At 41.6% G+C, this 25,411-nt stretch overlaps 1 long non-coding RNA gene across 1 annotated transcript; it reads left to right on the plus strand.

Moving 5' to 3' along the window:
- The first annotated feature begins 595 nt into the window (after nucleotides 1-595).
- Nucleotides 596-22,200, plus strand: LOC113944773. The gene is made up of 3 exons (XR_003526790.1): nucleotides 596-728; nucleotides 21,059-21,220; nucleotides 21,725-22,200. It is a non-coding gene; the product is annotated as an uncharacterized LOC113944773 (long non-coding RNA).
- Nucleotides 22,201-25,411: the final 3,211 nt, after the last annotated feature.

The raw sequence follows: 25,411 nt of genomic DNA on the forward strand, positions 1-25,411 counted from the left end.
CATGAGAGAGAGATATGTTATGTCCTTTGACTCTTATTGGTTTGCAGATCAGAACATACTTTGTCAACTTGTTCTTCTCCCTCAGAGCCAAAGAAATTAAAGAGGAGAGAGGTACACCCAAAAGAGAGAATGAAAGGAAAGCTCTCTGATCAGATAATGTTTGTATCTGTGATTCTTGACATATAGTTTGCTTCTTAGGACTATGGTCACAGCTTCAGTGAATTGCTGGGTTTATTAAATTATCCATGGCATTTCCCTTTTGGATGCATGTTGAGCTCCAAGGGGATTTCCTGTAAATGGCTGTTTCCCAAAGCAAGATGACTGTTCACAGAATGTTCTCACCCAGGCTGGGTGCCTCTACTGTTGGGGTCTGGTGGCATAATGGCAGAGGCTGTCTGGTGGGCCGCCACTCTGTCAGGTACCAAAATCAGTGTCCAGATACCCAGACCTATGGGCTCAGTGCAGAGACCTCTCCAAAATCAACTGTAAGCCTTCAGAATGTCCGGTGCTGAGCATAAGTGAGACATAGGAGACAAAAATGACCTAATCTTGGACCTAAAGTTTCTTTCTCAAAGCCTACTTTTTCCACAGATAAATCCTCCCGTCTCTTCCTGAAACATGTGAATAGCCAGTCTTCAGACTCAGCACAGAGCCTTTCTTCAGACAATCCTATCTGAATCAGGTCCATAAGGAAGGAGAAGGCAATCCAGAAGCATTTAATATGCCAGGTAGTAGTCACAGTTCACATTAAGTAGCCCATAATGTCTTTATTTCTCACAATAACTGTTAAATTTAAAAGGGTCCTGAATTTCCCTGATGGTAGATGGTAGATGAGCAGCTGATAAAAAAATGAATAGAAATATATATCCAGCCTCCATGAGCAAACGCTGCACCAAGAAAACCTCAAAACAGTAACAGGAAAAAGGGCACTGATATTCAAAAGGATTCAAAGTGCAGAATTTGGCCTCCCATTTCAAATGCATTCAAAGCTGTGGATGCTCACAACTGAGATTCCATCTTGGCCTCTTTAAAGCTGAAGAGTTACGTTAAAAAACTGAAACTGATTTGCTTAAATCCAAGACTTTTCTTAGCCAGACATTTTATTTTGAAAAAAACAAGATATGAGCCTTTGTTCGGATCTTGCATTGTCAAATGGCATCCTAATCTCAGTATCACCTCCAACTCATTAAGTCACATTTTCACCCCATTTATACATGGGCCTTGCCCTGTGGTTTAGTAGGGTCATCCATATGGCTCTAGAGAAGCAAATTAGGGTCTAAGTTTGTGAGAAATTGCATTTTTCAGGCAAAGTGTTCTCATCTGTTTCTCTTCATGGCAGAGCACCAATATATCCATACTCTAATTTTAGTCTTTCTGTATGTATTACCTGAAGTACTTAATCATATTTAAAAATTATTAAAGAAATCCTATGTGTCTCCAAGTTCTAACACTACAAGTATTTTCCCCAGGGCACTTGATTACAGTAGAATTTTTTTTTAATTTGCAGAACTCAGAAAAGTCAGAAGATGGCAGCAGCTCATTCATGCATTAAACAATCCCTAAATCTCACGAAGAGAACAGCTCTTCCTTAAAGTTATCTGAGTTATGCAACCACCTAAGAATAAAGATTGATAATTTACTAAGCACAGTATTTCTGCTTATCCAGGTTCTACAGTCATCAAAGCTATTTTTTCTCATATTATTTTGCTTTTTTTTTCATTGTCATCAGTGCAGCAGAGAAATTTGCAAGGGTGAGGGAAAGTACATTGTCATGGAAAGAGTTTTTAGATGGATACTCTTAGTTACAGACATATGTTTTCAGGTGTTTTCAGGATCCCTAAATTTTCTTTCTTATTTTTTTTTCTATTTTGCAAATATCACATTAGGAAAAATAGAAATAAGATGTTTTTGCTATTTACAAATAACAGAGATGTGAAGAGGAATTGTTTTTCCCCCTGCTTTTACAGTTGAATGTTTTTTCTTACTGTATGCTAATCTTCATACCTCATCATTTTCACACCATAAGCAGTGGGATCTCTTCTCTCCAAAGATTTAATAGCACTGACGTTGCAGCAATGACCTATATTACTAAATTTTCTCTACCTTCAGAAAATATATCATAGCACATTTAAAGTATGGTACAAAGGGTTAGCATAAATAATTAAACTAAATTACAGCCAGCAAAAACCCAAGGCAGGCCAGATGCAAGCAGCCTCAGAAGAAATCTAGTGTAACTCCATTGCTGTCAGTGGAATTATTCCCAAACGACACTGGCGTAAGGGATGCAGAATCTGGCATCCTAGCTTTTGTAACACAACCTCGTTGTCATTATTCACTTAATTCACAAAATTCAATCAATTGCAATGGGCCACCCAGCCACTGGAGTAAAGAAAAGAAAATCTATTGTATGTGATATTTCTTTGATCAACTACGTCTGAAAGTGCATTTCCCCCTCCCACCCCCCCCCAGCAAAAGAATGCATCAGAGACGGGGCTGACACTGTGGTGCGGGCAGCTGATATTTCCCTCCAGCCTCATTTGTATTGCTTTATTGACATGTTAATGACAAAGTACATCCCCAGGTCCTATGAAGTACAGAACAAGTCAGAGAAATTAGAATAATACCTAGTCCTAATTAGAAGCCAGGTACCTGCCTGACATGCTCTCTTGTTGTATTTAGCTTCAGATACTTGTACTTTGATTGATTGCCTGGTTGTTTGATTGATTGATAGAGAGGCTTCACCGAGCTCATAGACACACACATGAAGGAAGCTTTTGATGTCAATATGAACAAAGATAATGATAGACTTACAAACAATGCCTAATGCTGAGTCTATGTATTAGGCATAATGCAAATAGAAAATGTGCCCAGCACTGTTCTAAGAGCAATGAGAATAGAAGGAAGACGTGTTGTGTATGATTGAACCTCATAGCTACAGGCAAAATTGTACTGTCAGGAAGATTTGCAGGTGATGTTTCTGATTGCCTGAAGATCTCTGCATATAAGCAGGGCAACAGAAATTAATCCAAATCCTTCACTTGCAGCATCACAAACACAGTTTTAGAAATGGGCTTCTAGAGCTGGTCTGCTCCAGGAGACAAGGGTTTATCCAGAAAGGAGTCAGATTGATTTTCTGTATGTGATGATCACAAATGTATTTCTATATGGGTGCTAGGGTAGTAATTGATAACAAGGTGCAGTGTGCTACGGGCAGAAATGATCAGTAACACACAGAACTAGAGGGCAGCAGATTCCTCTTCGCTTCTCCCCCCCCCCCCCATCTGCCCCCAAATAAAAATGTTTAACAACAAATAGAAAACCACAAAAACTTTAAGGGGCACCTTGATCCTCAAATGCTGCTGAGACCATCTTTCTCTGACGCCTTTGATCTGTACTCCCCTCCTCTGTTCTGCACAGTGACAAATGCACTGCACACAGGGCACAGAGTGCAGCACAGCAGGACAGATTCTTTTAGCTAGAGCTGTGCAAAATGTTCATAGCAGAGCCCCAAATCACAAGCAACTTGCCTAGCTTCGGGTTTCAGTGCAAACTTGGAACTCAGACCATGTTTGTCAAAAGGCCACGTTTCCTGAGATTTGCTAACCCTTTGAGAAATTTCTCTTTTTCTTTCCCTTGCACTCTCCTTTTCTCTCTTTCTAATCTGCCTGAATTTCTAAAACTATTTCCACAGTGTTTAGGAGCTAGAAGGACTCACAGGTTTGGATTAAAAAACCTGCCAAAAGTACTCTCTCATGGTGTCAATTCAAAACCAGGGGAAAGTAGGTGATTCATTCCAAGAAAAAAAAAAAAACAAAACAGCAAACAAAACCAAATACCTCCTCCCCCACCAAAAAAATCCAAACAAATAACTCAAAACACACAAAACACCTATCAAAAAACAAAAAAACCCAACATACATTCTCTTAGGTCTTGCAAATTTGTGTACCACAGACTTGGTTCATTAAATAGTTTGAACATCTTCTTCGCAAGTGTTTCAGTAATGCTACTGATTGCCATAGTGTTAGGGCCAAAACTGGATTTTTTTGAACCCCAAAATTCAAACCAAAATATGGTTGTGTAATTCCTTTGCAGACCAAATTGAAATCAATCCCTGTGAAATGACATCATGTTTTCACACAGCTCTTTTTTCCCCCAGTGTTGTGTTTAGATACACTTTGTATCACCTTGCTCTTACATGTTCCCTCACTCAAAGGTCTCACATCACTTTGAAGAGATTTTCTGAGTAATTAATTGAGATGTGGTCAAACAGAAAGTTAGTGCTAAGGTTTCAACCTAGGTCTCCTTAGAGCCTTAAACTCAAGCTCATCTGCCTTTTCTGGCAGAGTGCTGTCTAGTTCAGTTTGTGCCAATGACAGTTCATGATTCCGCTTGCATATTTAAAGAATAGGTGAGTGATCTCTCTCTGGACATACCTTATGTGCTCTGGTGCACATAATATCAAGTGGCATATGAATTCGGTACAGTGATATGCACTTTTTCAGAGCTTTTTGCATGATATCTGAAGCATCTACCCTTTCAGTACCTAACAAAGAGGCTGGAATTTATGCACAGATTAATTAACATCTTCAGTTCAAACCAGACTTTTAAGCAATGTGTGAAGTTATCACACAGTGATAGGGGATGCTTTTGGTTTTCATTGGCCAAGCGTCATGAATTTCAGAGAACCTAACACTTCCACAGATGCTCCATGGACAAGATCACTGTTAAGTTAAACACCTCTTGTGTCCTGATACAGATGTCGAGCTTGCTTTACAAGCTTGAAAGGACATTTAAAACAAAAGAAGGGAAAATAGTGTCTTAGGCTAGTGCAGGTTCAGTTGAGTCATTATGTTTTAATGCCCAACCCTTGTTTATTTTCTGTTTCTCTTTGGAGATCTTTTGCCATGGAAGGTTAAAGATTACTGAGATAACTAACAATAAATGTGTCTGGCGTTGTGACTTTTGACCAATAATTATAACTTGGATTGACTGAAATGAATCTGTATCCAATTTTATTTTACATCCTATTGCAACAAAATCGACAAGGGTGTGAATTAAAACCTTAACCCTGCTGATTAATATCAAAATGGGAATGGACATTTCCCTAAGATTTGACAACCTGACCCCTTCTCTTTTATCAGCAGTGTGGACTGCAGTGTGCAGTAATTGCTTAACTGCTCCTTTGCCCGTTAGGACTCAAATTGGCTTTGGAGTGGACTTGAGAAATGACTCAGAGTTTCAACAGACACACCCAGTTACTGGCTTTGTACTCCACTAAACGCTTTCCAATAGAACATATTTTTTAAAAGAAAGGTTGTATATTGCTCTCTGTAGACCTGAGGGCATATATTCATTCACAATGTAGGTGCAGGTTGAACGATAACTGTGCAAACTGCTGTCTCACACCCTGCCAGCCTGCTTCAGTCCTACTCTGAAAGGGTGCCTGGCGTGGGGAGAAGTGTGCCTCTCTGTGTAAGCCCCAGATGACTTCTGCAGCCACTAGTTAGCAACAGGGATGCTTACACAGAGGTAGTGCTCTCATGCCCTGAGTACGTCAGAGGTTGGAGCTGCAGGTGGACATCAGCACACTTCCTGGTGCACAGACCAAGATTAGGTGAGATTTGCATAGGTGATCAGTCATTAACAGGAGTCATAGCTTTGCTGGTCTACACTGAAAAGAAGCACCTTACAGCATTCCGGCTTATGGAGCTTTAGCTAAACCAATCCCAGAACTGGTCATGTCTGAGGTAGCAAGTGGTTTATTGAGAGCAGCAGTCAGAGGTGGGTAGTTACAAACCAAGGCTACGCTGGACCCAGTAACTGAAGCAAAAAGCATCACAAATTCTCATCATCAAACCATCCTCCTGCCCAAGCCACACAGTCTTCACTATTCAGCGCAGGAGCCAACACTCTGGTCCTGGTCAGAGGCATATTGCAAAAATAAACATAAATTATTCAATATATGCTTTCTCCCACTCACAAATGCTGAAACAAAAGAGATTGACAAAAATAAATGAACTTGTTTCCCAAAGTTCTTCTTGTCTTTTTTTTTTTTTTTTAAATACAAATTAGGTGATTCTTCAACTAGAAAAGGTTTAGAAGCACTGTCTTCCACAATAAAACATGTTTATTAAACAGATTATTATCTTTCCTACTTTAAGTAGTTTCTAGCATTTTGGTGCCACAGAGGAAGAACAGCAGCAGATTTAGTTATTAATAATATGTTGTCATGACAATTTTTCTTGCAATGTTGGGAAAATGCTCTCAGTAGCATTGTAGGTACAGCCAACTTTCAAAGTAGTTGCAACGGTTGATTTCTTAGGGAAGGGTGATAAGGGGTAGGACTTGCCCTCTGTCAAAGTTTGAAAGATTTTTTAGGAGGCAAACGGTGATCTTGCTTCCATTTGTAATTGTTCCCTCATGTATATACCTTTCTAAGATTTTTTTGGTATGAAGGAGAACACAGCATTCATAATACAGTGAGGTTCCTGTTTATTTTCAAGGTCACAAATGCCAAGCAATTTCAGAATGATCTTTGAGTACTTCTTTTCCCCCCCCCCCCCAGTCTTGGACTCAAGAATTCAATGAAAGAAATTTTCAGACAAAACCCCTGCAATTCCCTGGAAAGAGGTCCATGTCAGAATGAAAAATGTGCTAGAAATTTCTCTGTTTTGAAAAGAGGTATCATCTAAGTGGACAGAGATAAGAAGGTGGTTGTGGCTTTGGGTTTTCATCATCCCTAAGCTCCATGCCATTTTTAAGGAAAAATGTTGGATATTAGACAACTGTGACTTCAGTCCCATCAAAGGAGTTTACATTAGAGGAAGTCCTTTCAGGGAGAAGAATTACATTTGAAACTATTTAGATGCCCACTGTATTTGGGTTAAGGCGGCTGCTGAGACATAGAGGTATCCCATCTTACCCCATGGCAACCACGCCATTTAAAATGGGAAGCAGAGACCACCCTTCAAACTCTTTGCCTGCTCGCTGCACATCATCTCAGCACAGTGCACTGCCCCCAGGTAATCAGATACTCTGGTTTTCCAGTTAGTCTACTTTATACGAAAAATAAATATCCATTGAAGTGAAGGAGGAGAGCACCCGCACATGATGAGGGGGAGAGAGACTTACTCTGCTGCCAGCGATTAACGCGCTAATGTGAAATAAGGAAGAGAGGTCCAAATCTCTGGGCAAATAAATATTTTATTATCTACAACAAGTGGAAGGGCTTCCGCAAGAGAAGTCTTGCTGGTGGAAACGGAATACAGCGGATTGTGCCTCTTCTCAGGGGAAACCTGGCCTTGAGCTCAGGCAGGATGGGAAGAGGAAAGCAAACCTTCCCTTCTGTGTTGCAACTCTATCCAGGGGATATGGGAGGAGACTTTTTCTTCTTTCTACATAGTTTTTATGAGAGAATGATGACCTGCTTTAGGCTTCTAAAGCAGTCCCCAATTTCAAATAGAGATGGATCCTTATCTGCTTTTTTGGTGCAGGAGTAAGGCCTATTTCCGCTTCCTAGCAGGAATACCTCTGTTTTCAGAAAAAAAAAACCACTGCATCATAAATCACTTCCAGCAACCAAGAGACGGGCATGGATGTGGCAACAAGCGGTGGGTGAACCCTCCCACAGCAAAACTGACCCCAACAGGCAACTTGTGCCCCCACTACCCAGAGAGGCAGATACAGAAACAGCAGCAGCATCAAGAGGAACTTTTGTGTTTGCCCAGTCACACTCCCATGACAAAACACCTCAGTGCTTGTCCCAACCACCAGCCCATCCAGCCTTGCTAGGGACAATAGCAAGGTACCACAACAGGACACCCTGGGCACACTGAGTTGGTTTTGTTGTTGCCCAGATTAGTATTGCATTTATTTCTAAGCCAAGTTGGCAGGTTTAATCTAAACTAAGTGAACAGTTAATATCAAATGAACATTTCAGTATAAAGTGTGTGACACCTCCTTGCATCTGAGGACATGGGAAGGTCCCTTAGGTTTCTGATTTTCTCTGTTTGCATGCATGGATACACAAGGACAGCACTGGGTTGCAGCCTCCCTTGAGCATGGAGGAGACACAGAATCTCTAAATAGGGGAGTGATACAGCGGCAAACAGCATCAAAGAGGTACTGATAACCTGCCCAGGGAGGTTTGGTGCTTTTTTGGTGCTTAGGGCCTTCTACTACATGGTACTGATGTGTGACATCGGCAGAAAAGGCTCCTTACCCCTCTAGTAATATCAGAGATGAAGGAGGGAAAGTTCTTAGCATAGGGCTTGGGAAAATGTTTCTTTTGGAGAGATAAAAAACCTTTTTGTATATGTTCAGGATGCTTGTGGGGACAAGAGGGCAGGCTCTGTGTGATAGGTGGTATTAGTATTTTACAGCAGGTCCTTGTATCTTTGGGCTTTCTGGGTACATGGGAAGGGGAGACAGAGGTCTTGCTTCTATCCTTCGTACCTGGAGGAGAACAATGCTCTACTGTCTTGGCAGAAGGTAGGACTACTGTTAGATATGTAAGGGTAGGGTTTATGAGTGCTGATAAGATAACCCAGTTTAACCTGAGTAGCCCAAAGGTGCTGTATGTTAAGACTATTTCAGTTTTAGCTCCAAGCTGTACATCTGCAGATGGCCATGAACACTTCTTAGCACCCCAGGAAACCAGGCTGATTGTGGCAGCACTGCCCAGATATGCAGAGATGGATAGACTGGCTTACAAGCTCCTTGGACTAACCCTGAAATGCCTGTCTTACAGGAGTTTGGGGACCTCGGCACCTAGCTGTCACAGAACCCATAGCAGCAACAATATTCACTGTACACCAACACCGTGATTTCTGGTATTGCTCTGTGAGGAGGAGGTGATGGCCTTTTCCTGCCAAAAAAAGTTTTAAGCTGTAAAAAAATTGTAGACATAGCTGTGATCCTAGCCCATCTCAGAAGGAAGAGATGATGGAAATATTTCTGGCAACCATGGACTGAAATGGTTTCAGAAGAACTAGACCTCTCCATCTAAGAAAAAACTGACAAAGGTATGCACCCCATGTCTTTGCCTCTCAAACCTTGGGAAGAGGAGCATCAGCAAGGAAAATGTTTTCACATGCAGGTAGCAGTTGCCTGAGCAAGGAAGGGATAGCTGAAAGCAGGCATGGTGGATGGATGCAATAACATAGTGAAATCAGGTGTCGTGTAAGGCACAGGATGCTAAGGCGCGCTGAGGAATCCCAAACAGTGTAGCACAAAAAGCTGCAGGACAGACCTTACAACAAGTGGTACTTCATCTGGGATGTGGTTGCAGGTTTCAGTAGCATCTGGAAACCTGAAATGCCCATGGTGAATGCAGCCCAGGGAGTCTCTCACCTGATTTTTCTGCTGCAGTGGTTTCAGGATGGTGGAGGACCCAGCTGCAGTACCGACAGGCATTTCTGAGGGGAGGATCAGGTTGCAGCACTGCAGCAGCTGACGCACACAGAAGATGGTTGAGGTCAGCCTGTGCTCCCATAACATATGGTTGGGCCATGATGGATTGCAAACACCATCTCTACTGTGCAGAGCAACTGCAGGCATTTAAACCTCTGTGAAACTTCTATGGCAGTGTCTTCTTACTGGTTTTCCAAGCCATGCTAGCACCAGGTATGTTGGAGGATTAAAGCATACCTTGGGTACCTAAACACTACCCACCGTCTTGTGGCTAAGGAGTGGAGAAATGTCCAGGACATGGTAAACGTTACTCACCAATAACACTTAAGTTTCTAAAACCTACCTGTGTGGTGGCTGAGCACACATCAGGTGACATGGGGTGTGTAAGGATGAGTCATGTTTTCACTGAAAAAGTGATAGACTTGGAAAGAAATGGACAACCTCTCAGGCGCACAGTTCCTTCCTCCAGGCAAAAGTGAGAGCAACAAACAATAAACGTATCCCTCAAATCCCACCATTTCCTCTAATGAAAAATTTCAGCTCTCCCTGCACAGCTTTCCTTTCTTATATTTTTATCAGGGTTACAAAACTACAAAATCCAGTTTGGCATTGCCATGATGTGATGTGACTACCTTTGCAAACACACTGGTAACCCCAAGCAGAAGGTGTTGATATGTCACCAAACACGCTCCTCCTGGTGTTGTCCGGGGCAGAGCTGTCTCAGAGATGCCATCCATCGCTGAAAGAGTTAAGCACATCTTGTCAGGGATATGCAGTTATCTGGAACTTTTGTTTATACAGAGAGGCAATAAAACATTCAGCGCCTTAGACCAGTGTAAGAAGGGTCAATACAAGCTCCAGCAGTTGTATATAAATTAACCTTTTAAGTGTGGCCTAATCCATAATGATTCATTGACAGGAATTATTCCAGAAGGCTGAGCTGCAACAAATTGTAGCAGTTGTGGCTGACTACAGTATCTCACAGCTGCTGAAAACTCGGCTGCCTCTTAAGATGAGGTAACTAAGGGAACATTTTAAAAGGCTTTGACAATGTATTTCCACAATACTTGTTAGAACTAGGACATCTCCAATGATCTTATGTTCCTAAAGTATAAGGAATCTGAATATATACATGAAGGATGTTTTGAAAGATTTTTGCTTTTGCTGTAGCGCTGACAGAATATGAAAAGGATGCTTCACTCCTACACACTGGAGTGGTCACCCAAGAGAGCTCATTTCTTCTCCTCAGTAGGATTTAGCCAGGATAGTGCAATGAGCGTATGAGCTGAGAAGCCTGCAGCGTATTTGCAATTGTCAGAATTAAAAGTGAAGGAAGACAAAACAACCTCTCCCCTCCCACCCTCTGTCAAACATGCCTAATGAATGCCTACATGCACTGTATCAGAAACCCCAAACGTTGACGGCGATGCGAGGCACTAATTTGTTAGTTATCATATCTGACAAATTGTCATCATGGTTCCACTCTTTCAGAGGGTGTTGTGCGTGTGACCCAGGGAAGGGCGCTCAGGCTTGAGCTAATGGGTGTGCAACTTGGAACAGAAGATGATGTGCCAAGATGGGAACCACAGAGTGGGCTGCCAAAAAAGAACAGTATAATTATCTGTGCATAATTCACGGCCGGAGAATAAGCTTTCCTCCAAAGTTGTCTGCAGTAGAGCTGTACCAGATTCGTGGCTTTTTCAGTGAGTATTCACAAAGTAGTGACAATCTGTGCAGAAATGTTCACTTCTCCAAACCTTTTTTTTTTTTTAATTGGACTAAAATAGACATTTCTATAGCACTCTGCTCTCAGGACTGGTCTTTTAAGATAAGTGATGACTCACAGATGTATATTCTTACTTTCTTGAATAGTTATCACTCCCCTCACCCCACCTAATCCCTTCACCAATGGGATTTGAAGGAAAAAACCTCTGCAAGGAAAAGCACTATAAATACAAACTATTACAAGAGCATTGGTTCATTGGATCTTCAGTGTTGCTGCTATATTGTGAAAACAGTGGCCTTAGTTCTCAGATTCTCAGGACAAATACTCGGACAGTATATACCAAGCCAAAGGAGGTATGAGGGTTATTTGAGTCTTTTACCCTGGTCAGAGCAACCACCTCTTCATCCATGTTATGGAAGATGGATATTTTGTCTCAGCAATAAGTAAAACCTCATTTTACAAACCGTGCTCATTTTCTAGAAGGAGATTCAGCTTCACAAAGAGAAAACTCAGGAAATTCCTTAGCTAGTAAGTCCTTCTGGAGGAGGTCAGGTTGAAGGACTGAATGTCCTATAAAGTCTATTCTAAACGGGAGAGAGAAGGCTCTTGCAGAAAGGCAAAGAGATGGAAAATGTTCCCATAATTGCTGGCAAGGAAGATGCAGATTTTGCTTGGGCACATTTCTCTTTGAAAGCTGATCCTGTTTTGTAAGGGTAGACAAGGAAGAGTTGCCAGAATCGTAGGACAACAAAGTTTGGAAGAGCTGGCAAAATATGTGGAATTGGATTAAATTTGACAAAATGTCATATTGCTTTAAGGCTCCTCAGGGTGTCCTGAACCAGTTTTGCTCCACGTAGTGCAGATTTCCTGTAAAGCTTTGGCACCACCGTCTCCATCCTGAGCTGCTCAAAAATGTTGCTGTGGCCGTGCTGAAGCTGTAGGGATCCCATCTCACAGCAATTTTCCCAAAGAATAGGTGCTGATCTCCCTCTGGTCTATATGTAGGAAACTCCCCTAGGAAAGTTCTGGGGTTGCAGGGAGTTTGTGGGCATGTGCGTGGGGGCTGTGCCAATCCAGGGGTGCTTGAGCAAAGTTCACCGGGTCCAGCTGGAGAACAGGGGGGACAGTGCTAAGTGGACATGAAAATTTGGATCTGGAAGTAATGTAAAGAACAAATGTGCTTTCCAGGCCCCAACTAGCTGTTTCTGGGCCTGGTTGTGCAGGATAATGGTTGTGTACTTGTGGTGTAAGCCTACACTATGTCACTGCCTTGTCTTCACTTACTTTGATAATTTATAATCATAGAATGAAAACTCAGGACAGGAGAAAGATGTCCTGGTTCTGGCAGTGTGCTTCAGTCAGTGGGATAGTTTATAATTTTAAGCACATGCTTAATTGCTATGCTGGATCAGGGTGCAACTTTCTTGGTAGATACTGTAAGAGTTTCTGGGAACGCTCTTGGAAGGAGGAAACAAAAACATTTCCTCTATAAATGTTTGTGGAAAATGAATAAAAATGTGTGGGTATGCAATGAAAATGAATTTCCACTTCTTTATAGAGTTCACCAAAAAATCTGATGCAGCAATGAGAACCTAAGCTTAGATGAACAGTGAGGAACAAGCTCTGCAGCTTATTAAGATGAGTGAGGAAACTTTGGGGTACAAACACATTCTGCAGTTTTCACTCATGTAAGTATCTTTCTCAGACTGACCAACTGCCCAGACGGTATCAGATTGTAGCTACTTAGGGGGTGTCTCCTGGAAACACCTCAGGAATTGGATGGTGCCACACCCAAGTCTGGTCTGCAGATAACCAGATGACTTCAGTTTCAGAGACCTCAACCTGAGAGCTTTCATCGGCATTGCATTCACTGAATTGAAATTAAAAAAACCAACAAACAAACCCCAAAAAACTACTGGAAAATCAGGTGCATACACGTAACCAGCCCCAGCATTGATCTAACGTAAATGGCAGCACTTATGAGGCAGATAATCCAGCTTCTCATTGATCTTGGCAGTACTAGTAGGGGGCAATATTTACATTTGGTGAATTGCTCTTGGACAAATTTTCTACAAGGTACTAAATACAAAGAAGCCTTCCATTAACACCAGGAGTGCAAGGCTTTGCATTCATCTATTTCTTAATTTATTTTTTTTAAAATACATGTCCTGATTCTCTATTCTCTTGCTGCTCTTATACTGGGAGAGCTGCACTGAGTAAAGGTAAGTAGCAGCTACATCAAAGGCTGCAGTAGAGAAGATCTGGACCCTGAATATTTGCAGTAAACAGCAGTTTCCCCCTTTTCTAAGTATAAAAGAACAATTTATTATTATCCTTCCCCCAGCAAAACAAAGCAAAATCAATATTCTTCCCATGGTCATTTCTCTGAGCTTCCCTCTTTCCTAAACACTCTCACCTCATGCTATCTCCATGCTGGAGATACTCTACTCTTTTGATGAAGAAAGGACGAAAACCAGCATTTTTTTGTGGACTAATTCTTTGGATGCATTTTAGGCTAAGATGAATTGCACTGTGTCTCTTTCTCTCCAGGTATGACAGAGTTCAAAGCCTGCCAATGTGTGTGTGCAAGCGCACAAGTCCTGCCAATTGCATCTAGGCAGTCCCATGATGTCTGTCCAGTTTTATCCTGCTGGCTGGTAAAGGTCTTGATCCCTTACTGTGCTCAAGATGAGAGCGAAAGCACAAAGGAGTTAGTTACTGTCCCTGCATGTCCCATCCCACCTGGCAGCAGCTCAGGGTACTATGGTGGATGATGCCCGGCCGGACACTTCTGACCTACTCCTGGGAACATGACAGGGAAACAAGAATTGCAGGACAGAAGTGTTTATCAGCACCAGGAAGCCAGTGTCTGCGGCGTATCGGCATAAACAAAGAAACTGTCTTAATAGAGAGCCACACCTAGAAGTACTATAGCCCTCTCATGGGACCATACAGCATGTGGCACATGAACCTAGGTAGTGAACCCAGAGCAAGCAAGGAAAAGCAAGTTTACAGAGCACAGAGAGAAAGAGAGCAAACTAGTAATGTGAAGGTAGACACCCTCCCCACACCCCCCAAACCCCTGTATAATAGCAGGAAAGCCAGAACCAAGTCTGTAAGCAGAGCTGACCGTGAGAGATAAAGATGAGAAAATGAAGGTAAAGATTTTTACTGTCTCACTGGGAATTAAAGGACAAGAAGCAAGTGAGATGCTATTGCCAGGAATAATGCCTGAAACACTGGAATAGCTGATAAAGGTGTTTGATTAGAATCATGACCCTGCAGACAGAATGAGGCTCTGGAGAAATATTGTATCTTTTACCCCACCTCAAAAAGCAGGAGCTGAGATAGACACCTGCCTTGCAGAGCTGGAAAATCTATAGCTCTGGAGATGTTATACACTCCCTAAATGGAACCAAGATCATCTGTAGGACATGAGTCCCTCTTACAAAAATGTATAAAAAGAGGGGATCTAGCCCTAGAGAAACACCTCCAGATATCAAGGGAATAGCTAGCCATCCCAGGGAAAGGTCAAACCAACACAGCAAAGAAAGGCAGTGAGCAGGAGGGAGCAGCCTACCAATAATGCAGGCAGCGAGGGCCAGTGTGGGAGCTCTATCGTGAAACGACAAGAGAGGTTGAAAAGAAAAATGCCTGGCAAGGGCAAAGATGCAAGAGAGGTAAAGAAACAAAACATTTGCTTCAATCCTGCAGCTCCCTAAGGAATTAAAAAGAGGAATGCCTTCCAGATACCCAACAGCATGGCTTCAGCAGCAGGAAGGACTTAAGGAGTCTACACACCTGTCAGACTGTGGCCACCAGCCTTCAGGCCCCACGTCTGTCCTTACATCAACAGCCAGGTCAGAGGCAGCTGGATCATGAAGCTGTGATGTCGTTGAAAGCAGTGATAAGAAGCAATTCATTCTAACCTGGAGATATGTGACCACATCATGGTGATGTACAATAAAACCACCTTGAGGTCAATGGGCAATGCAGGCTGTTGATAATAAATCTGTGAAACAAGAGATGTTATTGCTCAGAGTTTATAACAGTTGACATTCAAGATCACCACCCAGGGCAGAGCATGGGGCAGTGCACAGCTTTCCGCCGGTCACAGTACAAACCCTCCATACCCTCTGCTTTTATGAGGAGACAGACAGTCTCTGTGGGCCACATCCAGGATTCAAACAAGACTAAAGGGCATAGCTCTGTTCCCTGTACCATGTCAGAAAAGATAACATTGCCCAGAGAATCTGGCCCAGACATTGTCTGCATTGTGATCAGAGACCTCCTGACTGCATGTTCCTGTGCGTTGTGTGTAAAGGGTAAAGGGGAGATAAAATATTTTACCCTGACCTGGTAGCTTTGGGTCCTCAGTTTCGGACATGCTTGAATGCCTGTGAAAGGTATCAGACAGAGATGGATCAGGTCCAAAGCTTCTAAGTCCCTGTTTCAGAAAGTGCATTATATATTTTACAGTAGACCTTGCACTGCTAATTTATATAATCATCAAAAATTATTTCTTCAGCTTGTATTTTTAAGAGATAGCTAAATTTGTGGTTTGCCTGCTGTGCCGAGAACTTGGCATATGGCCACATGCTTTCACACATCTCCTTGCAGACTATGGGGTTGAAATCTAAAACCAGTGGTGCCATCCTACAGCTGAAGTAATTCCATCTACATGAGCTCAAGCGCAATCACAGTGGGACCAACTGCCTCTTTGTTTGGCATCAGGATGTATAAATATCTGTCACTTCCTATGCAGGTATCTATATATTTCAAAGTAACTGACATGCTAGAATTATCAATAAAATATCAGTAAATGAAAGATAACTTACACGATAATCATCACTTCCTGACAGCTGAACTTTCCGAGAAGTCAGCTCTGCCCTTCTTTTAATGAAAATGAGTAACAAAACCTTACCAATGTGAAGTTTGTCTCTAACTATCAAAATAACTCAGCTGACCTGTGTTAAACAGTTTGTGAGAATTGATGGGAAATAGCAAGACAGAAATAAGAAGAGATTTTAAGCTGGACATTCTCTCCAGTAGATATTAGACAGCATTGATGACCTAGCTTTAAAAGATGGTTTCATTGAATATCTACTTTTTTATTCCACTACATACTAGGTAAAGCATAAAACATATATTTAAACACGTATTTTTTGTAAATGCAACTTTTGAGGTACAGCTTGAGACAAGACATCTGTGCAGCAACTGTAGATAAAAATACAGTTGCCTTAATTTTCTTTAAAAAGTTACACTTCACAATATTATGCAATGGGGAACTGCAAATTTTTTATGCAGGCAAAGTACAAGCAAGATCCAAGAAGACAATCCCATGCAGAAAGTGCCTGCACAGCACAAATCAGTTTCTTGTATACTGAGGACATTACTGCATTCTGCTCCACATAATATTTAGGCTAGAATCTAGGGGAGAGAAAAAAGGATAAGTTTGTTAAAGTAAATGTTGATGTTGATAGTGGTAGTTCTGCCTCTCATGAGTCCCAGCCTCATGCTCTGACCAGCAATACTTCAATACTTTGAAAAGAATCTATGTGTCTTTTAAAAATGTAATTAATACCTCAGAAGGGCCTTCAAAGCTCATAAGTTCTTGGTTGATACCTGTTTCAATGTGAACAGAAAAATACTGGGCATCCTCTGGTTTGAAGTGAAGATGATAACCAAAGGAGAGGGAGAATGAGGCTAAATACAGTGAAACCAACAGCATGGGAGGCAACAGTGATAAGGATATGAGGGCTCTGTAGAGATGTGGCAATTCCTTTAGCCCGTGGCAGGAATATCTCTCACTGATTAGAGCTAATTAGGGAGGATGAGGGTTGAGCCTTTTTATCCTCCTCAGTAAACCTGCCTTTGATGAAGACTGGTTATAGCACAGCTCTGGTTCTAAAATGGATTTTGGATGTCCTTCCTTCATTGGTCCATCTAAATAAATACAACAAGATTTCTAGGTTTCTTATGCACAATAAATCTATTTTGGTTCCTGATGACTGATTTCTTTGGCTCTGTAAATGAGGTGAGAATACCAGTTTTGTTTCTTTTTAGCACTGTAAAGGAAGCCTTGTGTAATTTCATGCTATCTGGAAAAGGTTTAGAAGAGAGGTAAGGAGGTGATTTGGATTCTGAATTCTGCACCTTTTATTGAAGACACCACAAATGATTTATTGAAGAGAAAGTTCAGAAATTTCATGACCAGAAATTGGGAATGACCAATATTGGGAAAAGGATTCATTTCTCTGTCCTAGCACAGATCAGTGTGTTGGAAGCTGAAACTGGACAAATGCAGGTTGGCAATAAGGTGCACTAACTTTTTAATATGGGAAGCAACATCTCATTGAAGCAATTCACTTAGGGTTGGTTATTTTGGATTTGTCCTTAAGTCAAGACGGGGTGGCTTTCTACAGTACAAATGGTTTAGTTGCTGGAAAGCCTGGGTGAGGTTCTGGTGCTTGCATTATGCAAGTGGCCTCTAGCCTTCAAACCAACTAATCCAAGCACTAAAGAGCAATGGGCAGAGTTGAAAGGTTTGAATTGCACATGTCCCAAAGACATGCAATTTGAATACCAAATGTCCCAAATGGCCACCAAATGAGCCTCTATGGGGAATCTAAACATTTCAACATATTCATCAGAAAAATTAAGACCTCAAGCACACAGGAATATGCCTGTGGTGATGTACAGTTAAATCCAAGCAGTACCAGCAGAGTGCAAGCACGTGCACTGTATCAGGGAGCAGCAGACGCTTTTGCACAGTACCATGCAATGCAAGTGGCTAGAGAAGCCAAAGCAAGGTCAATGTTGGGCCAGCCCTGGGCCTCCCATCTGCTTTCCTGCACCAAATCCCACCCACTGACTTCTCATAGATGAGAGGAGCATGGCTGAAGTTTTACCTCTCACACAACCCAACAGGCTTTTACTGTGCTCTGAATTGCTGTGTCCCAGATGATGAGTTTTGTTAGCCAGAGACCCCCAGCTCTGCAAATTTATGCCTTGGTAGATGTGGCCAGCTGGGAACAGTTTCAGGTTCATGCTCTCAAAAGCAGATGAAGCCCAAGTTGATAGAAAAGAGCAAGATGGTAACCACAGGCACTCTTGACTCATGAGGTAAGACTGAGCCCTGTGCATGTGACTGAAGAAGCATTTGCTGGTTTAGTTCCTTTTATTGTGTTTAGTAAAGTGTCCTTTATTTTTTTCTCTCTGCAATGCTGAGACTTTTGGTTGGCACAGTTTGGGCTTTTGGCACATTTAAATTTTCTTTTTATTTTTTTTTCCCTCTGCAGTTAGGAAAAGCTCTTTTTTTAACTGTGAACTTTTTTTCACATCAAAAAAATCCCAAATCTTAATAAAATCTGAAGGTGGCAGCAATGAAACAGTAGCAAGGCTGTGACTGCAGCTTCTAGGGCAGGTTTGCATCACACAATGAAGAGATCCCCAACCCACTGCTACGCTGAGTTTGTAAGGTCACACATCTCAGCAGTTTGGGTTTGGAAGGGTGTGTGGCTGAGTTGGCAGGCCCTGCATCTCCAGCAGGACTGTCCAACCTTGTGATGGGAAAAGCAGTGCTTGCCCACCATGGCTGCCAACAGGCAGAAGCTGCCTGTGCAGAGCACACAGACGTGCCCAACCCTCCTCAGTGGGTTTGAAAGTCCTTCTGCAAACACCAGAAATAGGTGTATACAGATCTGAGAGTATCTGCAGGCTTTATCTGTGGAAAGTTGATGTACACAGAGGTTTTTAGGCCCAGTTGTTTTACTGTGTTCATATTTTATATCCTTATAATATCATCAGAATGTATCATGCTGAAACTGTAAATTGATTTGCATGGGTTGGTCATCTCAGAACAATGTCCATCCTGCAGCAAGAGATATGCTGTACTTCAGTTCAGAGATAAGGCTTGCTTTGTCAGAGGTGAAAGTATTATCACAGGTGTTGCTGGCCCGTACCTACAGTCCAGAGCACCTTACCTCCCCTCCTGCTAGTCCTATGCCTCCTCCTCCGACTTTCCCTGTTGTCAAAAGGAAATGTGAATAAGTTCAGCGAAGTTCACCCACCACTACCAGGAACTGCCCAAGCCACACGGCGGTAATATAGAATGATAAAGCAACACCTATGGCCATGAGTGACCAGCACAGGGTTAACCACAGTGAAATCCGCCCTGAAAAGTCACTCAGTGAGGCTTTACCCTGAAAAAAAGCACAGAACAGTTCAATAGCCCAGTGAGCTGCTGCAAAGGACAGGGTCCACATGCCTCATAGAGGCTGTTTTTTGAGATTCCTTTCCAGACTGCCTGAACAATTGCATGTGTGGCAGCAACAACCACCTTAGTGGGGGCTTTGAGTGGACAGAACATCCATCAGCTGCCTAACACCTGTGTCCTCAGCTGCAGTGGGCCCAGAAGGTGCCTAAGTGTCCTGGCTGTGGTGGTAGTGCTTGATTCCCCCCCCCAATTAGCTGTGTGATGTTTAGTGGGACAGGAAGTTGAAGGGGTGAGCAGGTCTTCCTGGAGGGCACGGTGGGGGATGATTAGGCAGGGACTGGCAGCGTGCTCCTGCTGCTGCTACTGCTACCATACAGTGCTTCATGGAGGGGATGCAGAGGCGTAGCAGGCAAGCAGCAGGAGAGTAGGATGCCACATGGCGAGGAGGAGGAAAAGAGAGAGGTGGAGGAGTAGGCAGAAGGGAGATTCAGTTTAACATGGCATGCCAGGCCTCCACTGCTGCTTCCCTCCCTCAGGCCTGCTCATCATGAATTTAATTTGCGCATGGGGTGAGGGGGATTTTGTTGGCACAGTTTTATTCTTATTCGATGTGCTCCTTTGCATGGCAAACGCTGGTAGTGTGCTCATCGCTGTGCACACAGGGAAACATGGCCTTGGGTGTACTTTAGTCTAAGGCCCTGATTCTGCAAACACATGAATAATCTGAAAAGCAAGAGGACTTACTATTATGCTTAAAATGACACCTGCTTTCGTCTTTGTCTCTTTCCTTCTCCCTACCAGTATACTTCTGCTTCTGGATAACTAGTTTGAGCTCAGTATCTCAACTAAAATTTGAATACAGAAAAAAAGAGTGACTCTTTTAAAAATCTCAGTTTAGAGGCTGATCTCATCTACATAGATTCAGTAAAACAAAATCCACTTATGCGCTGTCCCAGCTAAGATTCAACATGTGACACCTTCTCTACCAGGGAAAGTCCAGGAAGGGTCATGTTTCAAATGGCACTTGATACACAAGGCCATTGCCATTTGGAAAGATTTGTCTTAACCTGAATCAGAAGAACGGAGGTAGGTACTTCGGTAGATGATTGTTTGCTTTGCTTATAGGCACTAACTTGCTCTCTTAAAAAATACTATTTGGGAAAGTATCTATTGAATTCTTGAACAATGCAGTGGAAGGCAGTGCAATTATCTGTAACTCTGAAGGGGCATAAGAAAATTCACAAAAGATAGAATGAGCATATGTATATCTATAGATATACATATATATGTTTAAAAAATAGATTTCAAAAAACATTCCTGGGCTTTGGTGTGGAGGCTCTGAGCAGCAGCAGAGAGCTTCGTCTTCTCAGTAGCTGCAACATCATTACACAAAGACACAGAGACAGGGGAGCCACTATTCAAATGCAGCCCCTCAACTTTGTGACCACAAGTAGGTTCTATTTTGGTCCTTGCTTTTGAGGCTGCTTTTGATGAAGGGATCAGAGTTTTTCAGCTCCCTGCCATTACATGTTGCTGTTGACCTCTACCTGCTTCTAGCTTTTAGAACTTTGTTTCCATTTCCATTTCTTTAGTGTGAAGATTGGGGATGGGATCTGTATTTTTAAAACCTTGGTGCCAACTGCTGTGTGCTGTTGTACTGTGGCTGACTTTTACTTCCCCTATATTTCCTCTTGTGTTTCTAGATCTGAATTGTCCAAAGTATCTGCTGGAGTATGGCCTCTGAACCCACATCTCCTAGTGACCTGGGACATAAACTGTTGTATGGTAAATCCTGACTTGATCAAATTGGCAACAGAACCTCAAGAATTCTTTAAGTACCTAACAACCACTGATTTAAGTATCAGGTAACCCCCAAATTGAGAATTTGTGCACTGCTTTTCTGTGGCTTGATTTGTCCCTCCAAAATCAGAGTATTTTCTAGACTGCCTTTTTCCTTCCTCTTCTCTGAGCAGACAGTGGTTTTGGTTACCTTGCACTGCTGTTGTATGATCTTCAGAAAACATTTCCAGTGGGCTGTCATAAACCTTCAGTCCTTTTGCATTCCATGTCATCTTCAGGCAGCCTGGGTTATAGCACAGGCTATGGGTAAGAAGCAAGGGAGTGAAACACAGGCAAATTCAAGGGTGTGCAGGGACAGTTGCAAACCATATATGATATTGGGGGAACATACTCAAACTGACCCTCTTCTTGTACAGCTCAGGAACCTAATACTGAGTAATCACATGACATTTTAATATTGCTGTTGTTTAAAAGGAGAGGTAGAGGTGCTATTGGGAGATGGGTTTTTAGCAGTTAAGAAAACTGGTTTTCAGCCTTGGTAATCTTCCATTTTTGCTTCTGTCCCACAGCTTGCCTGCATGACCTTTAAGGGTTATAGGAACACCTTTTATGCCTCCTTTCTCTTATTACTAGGAGAAGTATTTCAATCATTACACACCTTTATAAACCACTTGGAGATGCATGTGAGACATAAATGCAAAAGTAATATTATTGGTATCATATTATTATTTTTCCCAAGGAAATCGCTGTTTTCCACATAGCAGAACACATGACTTCTTGTTTATTGTGTATTAATAGCCTTGTGTTGTGATGGTAAGTAGGACACAGATACAGCTTTTCAGTGATGTACAGTACTCTTTCTTATCTTTAATTAAATGCTATTCCCTTGTACTGGAACGTATTCTGTGATTACACATGTTTACAGTCTCTAAGTAACTTACCATCAAATACACTAACGAAAATCAGTGCCCCAAAGTGACTTGTGCGTTTTGTCTTGTACTATCCAACACCTTTCTCATATTTTATTTTATTTTATTTTTTTTAATTATTAGTTCCAGTTTCCATTTTAAAAATTAAGGGGTTGAATTAAACACTTTCATATGAATTTCCTCCAACCATCTCTGCTTTGGTCTAGGGACATGTATCTATCTAGCTTTCTACCCTTCCCCAGAACAGTAACCCCTGGGGATACCATAGAGCATAGAGATGATACAATTTAATAAAGTCACAATAAAACATCCAAGGCCTTTCATACTTTTTCACTTTCTTTAACTCAATTTATTTTTCATTTCATGGACAGAGATTTAGTCCTGGTATTAGTTTATGATTTTGCTGAAAGAATTACCGAACACATACAAAAAGGAAATATTATTTTTATTATTTATTTTGCACCATGTATACCATAGGAAAAAAAAAGAGTTGAAATCACTTCAGTACCGCTGTGTTTTTCATTACAAAGTTATTACATATAGAAATTACTCCAAATTATCTGAAATGAATGGAAATTATGAGGTTTAAATTCCCCAGGTTACTGCAAGCACAGCACTGGAAATTTATTTTGTCATCTTGCTGAACATAATTGCTACAACAAAATTTCTTCCATTTTACAACCACAGCATAACTTATTTATACCAGTGTTGTTGTAATTTTACATCAATAAGTTGCATGGGAAGGAGTACACAGGTGGTAATTGAAAACAATAATTTGTAGTGGGGTCCAGGTGGAACAGTTGGCTCAGAGAAGACTTCATTTACTGCTCTGTAAATACTCTGCTTCTTGGTGTCCTTTGACTAGGGTGCTATCAAACCTCTGCTCCACCCAGCAGTGAGGTGGCCTGATCATCCTAAATCACACTTCAAAGCACCAGTGGAGGTAAGAGAAAGAACTGATCTGTCATTGTGTCACTGACTTGCAGCTCACACGCAGAAGCCAAAAGCGAGGTGCATGGGGAGAAGGTGAAATCACAGCTGGGAAAGTGGGAAGCAAGATCCCAGAGTCAGGACCAGCATCCTTGAAGGAGCTGAGTGTGAAGGAAGCACAATCCAAGGCTGGAGCATGTGTGTGTGTGTGCACACAAGTGTGTACTCGGTGTGTTATGGCCAACATCAGCTGCTGCCCGTGGCTTTCCAGCTCAACCATCTTCAATGAGCGTGGCAAGACAATTGTTGTTTGTTTGTCAGAGGGAATGCTGTTATTTGATCATTTTCAATTAAGATGTGAGTAGTTGCCTGAGACATGAGCAATGACGCTAACATTCATACTTTGCTTCACTCTTTATGAACAGAAATGTGTAATTTGGGTGCAATATACAAGCACTCCCTGGCCAGGCATCCACACTTCTGCTATCCGTAATTGTCAACAGGAATAATGAAACTGCAGAGGCTGATACTGAACCTAGAAACTGATGAATTTCCCTGTTTGCGTTGTGTTGCCCAACTTAAAATAGTAAAAATAATAATAATAACAATGATGCTAATCTGTTACTATGGATATACTCTATTTAAATAAAATAAAGTAGGAAGAACATAAAGGGATAAAGAAAAAGAATGAATGAGTTGCTGCTCTCTTCTGATGTTCAGATTCGGATTTTCATGATTCACAAGAGACAGACTGGAATGTTTCTGTCATGAGTTCAAGCTGAAGATTTCATTGCAACATTCAGAGCTTAGAGGCCTTTGTTATTTTAAACAATCCAAAGATTTCAAATCCTCTTAAAATCATCTGAGAAAGAAAAGAGAAGAAATCGGTTGAAACTTGCACTTGAAAGCAGAGCAGAGCTGTATCGATCCCAAATTTCAGACTGTGTAAGTTCTGAGGAGCACCTCTGGAGGGAGGAAGGGTTCTCTGTCCCCTCCACATGCAAACCAAGTTGCACACGAATCTCTCTCTCCTGCAGGGCTATGGTATACACTTCCATAATGGACCAAGTTTTTAAAGTACCTCTTCAGACAAAAATAGCCCTCAATTTCTATGAGGTTTTCAGGGATTTTTTTAAATTACTTAAAATTTTTTTACGATTAATTTAGTACTTGTTCACAAAACTCAGCTTACTGCAGCAAGCAATGATGACATTTGTTTTCCAAAGACACAAACAGTCATTGGATTGAAGTCGTTAGGAAAGAAAGATGTGCCAGCTTTTTTAAAAAAAGCCTCCCCAGCTTTGGGGGTTTTACCCATTTTCCTTCAATTTTTTTTTTTTTTTTTTTGTAAATAACAGTCCTAAAGCGGGTGCTATGTGGATGCACAAACGGCATTCATAGTGGGATGGAGCACATATAGCAGATGGGATGCTTGACTCTTATTTATGTCGGATGCTTGTAAAGCATGTTGTCCTTTACCTTTTCCTGTTGGCATGTACACACAGATGCAGGTGGTCCTTTGCAGGATTAGAAAGGTGCTGGAGAGAATTGTTATCTGACTTTTAGAGAACCCCTCAAGTTACAAATGTAGGGGCAGGTGTGCCTCTCCCTGAGGTCTTGCAAGTGATTTCAGTGGGGTCACAACAGTACCTCTACTGTCAAAAAGTCTGAAGCTTAAACAGATCAAATCCTTTAGGAATAAAAGTTTTACACTTTTTAAACTGAAGAAGGAAAAGATGGACTGATCCTGCATTCAACCTGATTAAAAAAACCCTAAAATGAAAACAGTGGTTTTTTTGTGTTCTGGCTTGCCAGTTCCATGAGTTTTTCTCTTCTGTTTGTTTTTTTTTTCCTCTTCTTCTTTTATTTTTTTTGTTTGTTTGTTGTTCTTGTTGTTGTTGGGAGGAATGGTATTGTTTTGATTTTGTTTATTTTTATTGAAAATAGGAGTGGGAGAAAACTCGGACCCAGCATTTGAACCGTTATTTAGTACACTTAACACTTGGAAAGAGTTAGAAAAATTACAGACTCTGAATAAATAAAAAACTGAAATACCAAAAAAACCCAAACCCATGCTCAACCTCCAAAAGAACTCGAAGACTGAGGAAGGGACTCCAGGGGAGGTTTAGAACGTAAATGTTGAGAAAATCTCATTTTCTGAACTCACTCCTAGAAACATCAGCAAATGACAACCACCAAAAATAGGGGGGACACCAAATGTCTTGAAAACACACAAACATCCTCATCGCTTTTGCCTCACTCGAAAATTCTTCAGAATGGGGCAGGGGATAATACATTATCCTCTTAAGCCTTCATTTCGCTGTGCTCTCAAATACACCAGTGTCATGGAAAAGAAAATCAAGTGAATAAATGTTGCAATTTATATATATTTGAATA

The sequence above is a fragment of the Corapipo altera genome, unplaced genomic scaffold, assembly GCF_003945725.1.
Source record: "Corapipo altera isolate COAL_440 unplaced genomic scaffold, ASM394572v1 23, whole genome shotgun sequence".
NCBI lineage: Eukaryota > Metazoa > Chordata > Aves > Passeriformes > Pipridae > Corapipo > Corapipo altera.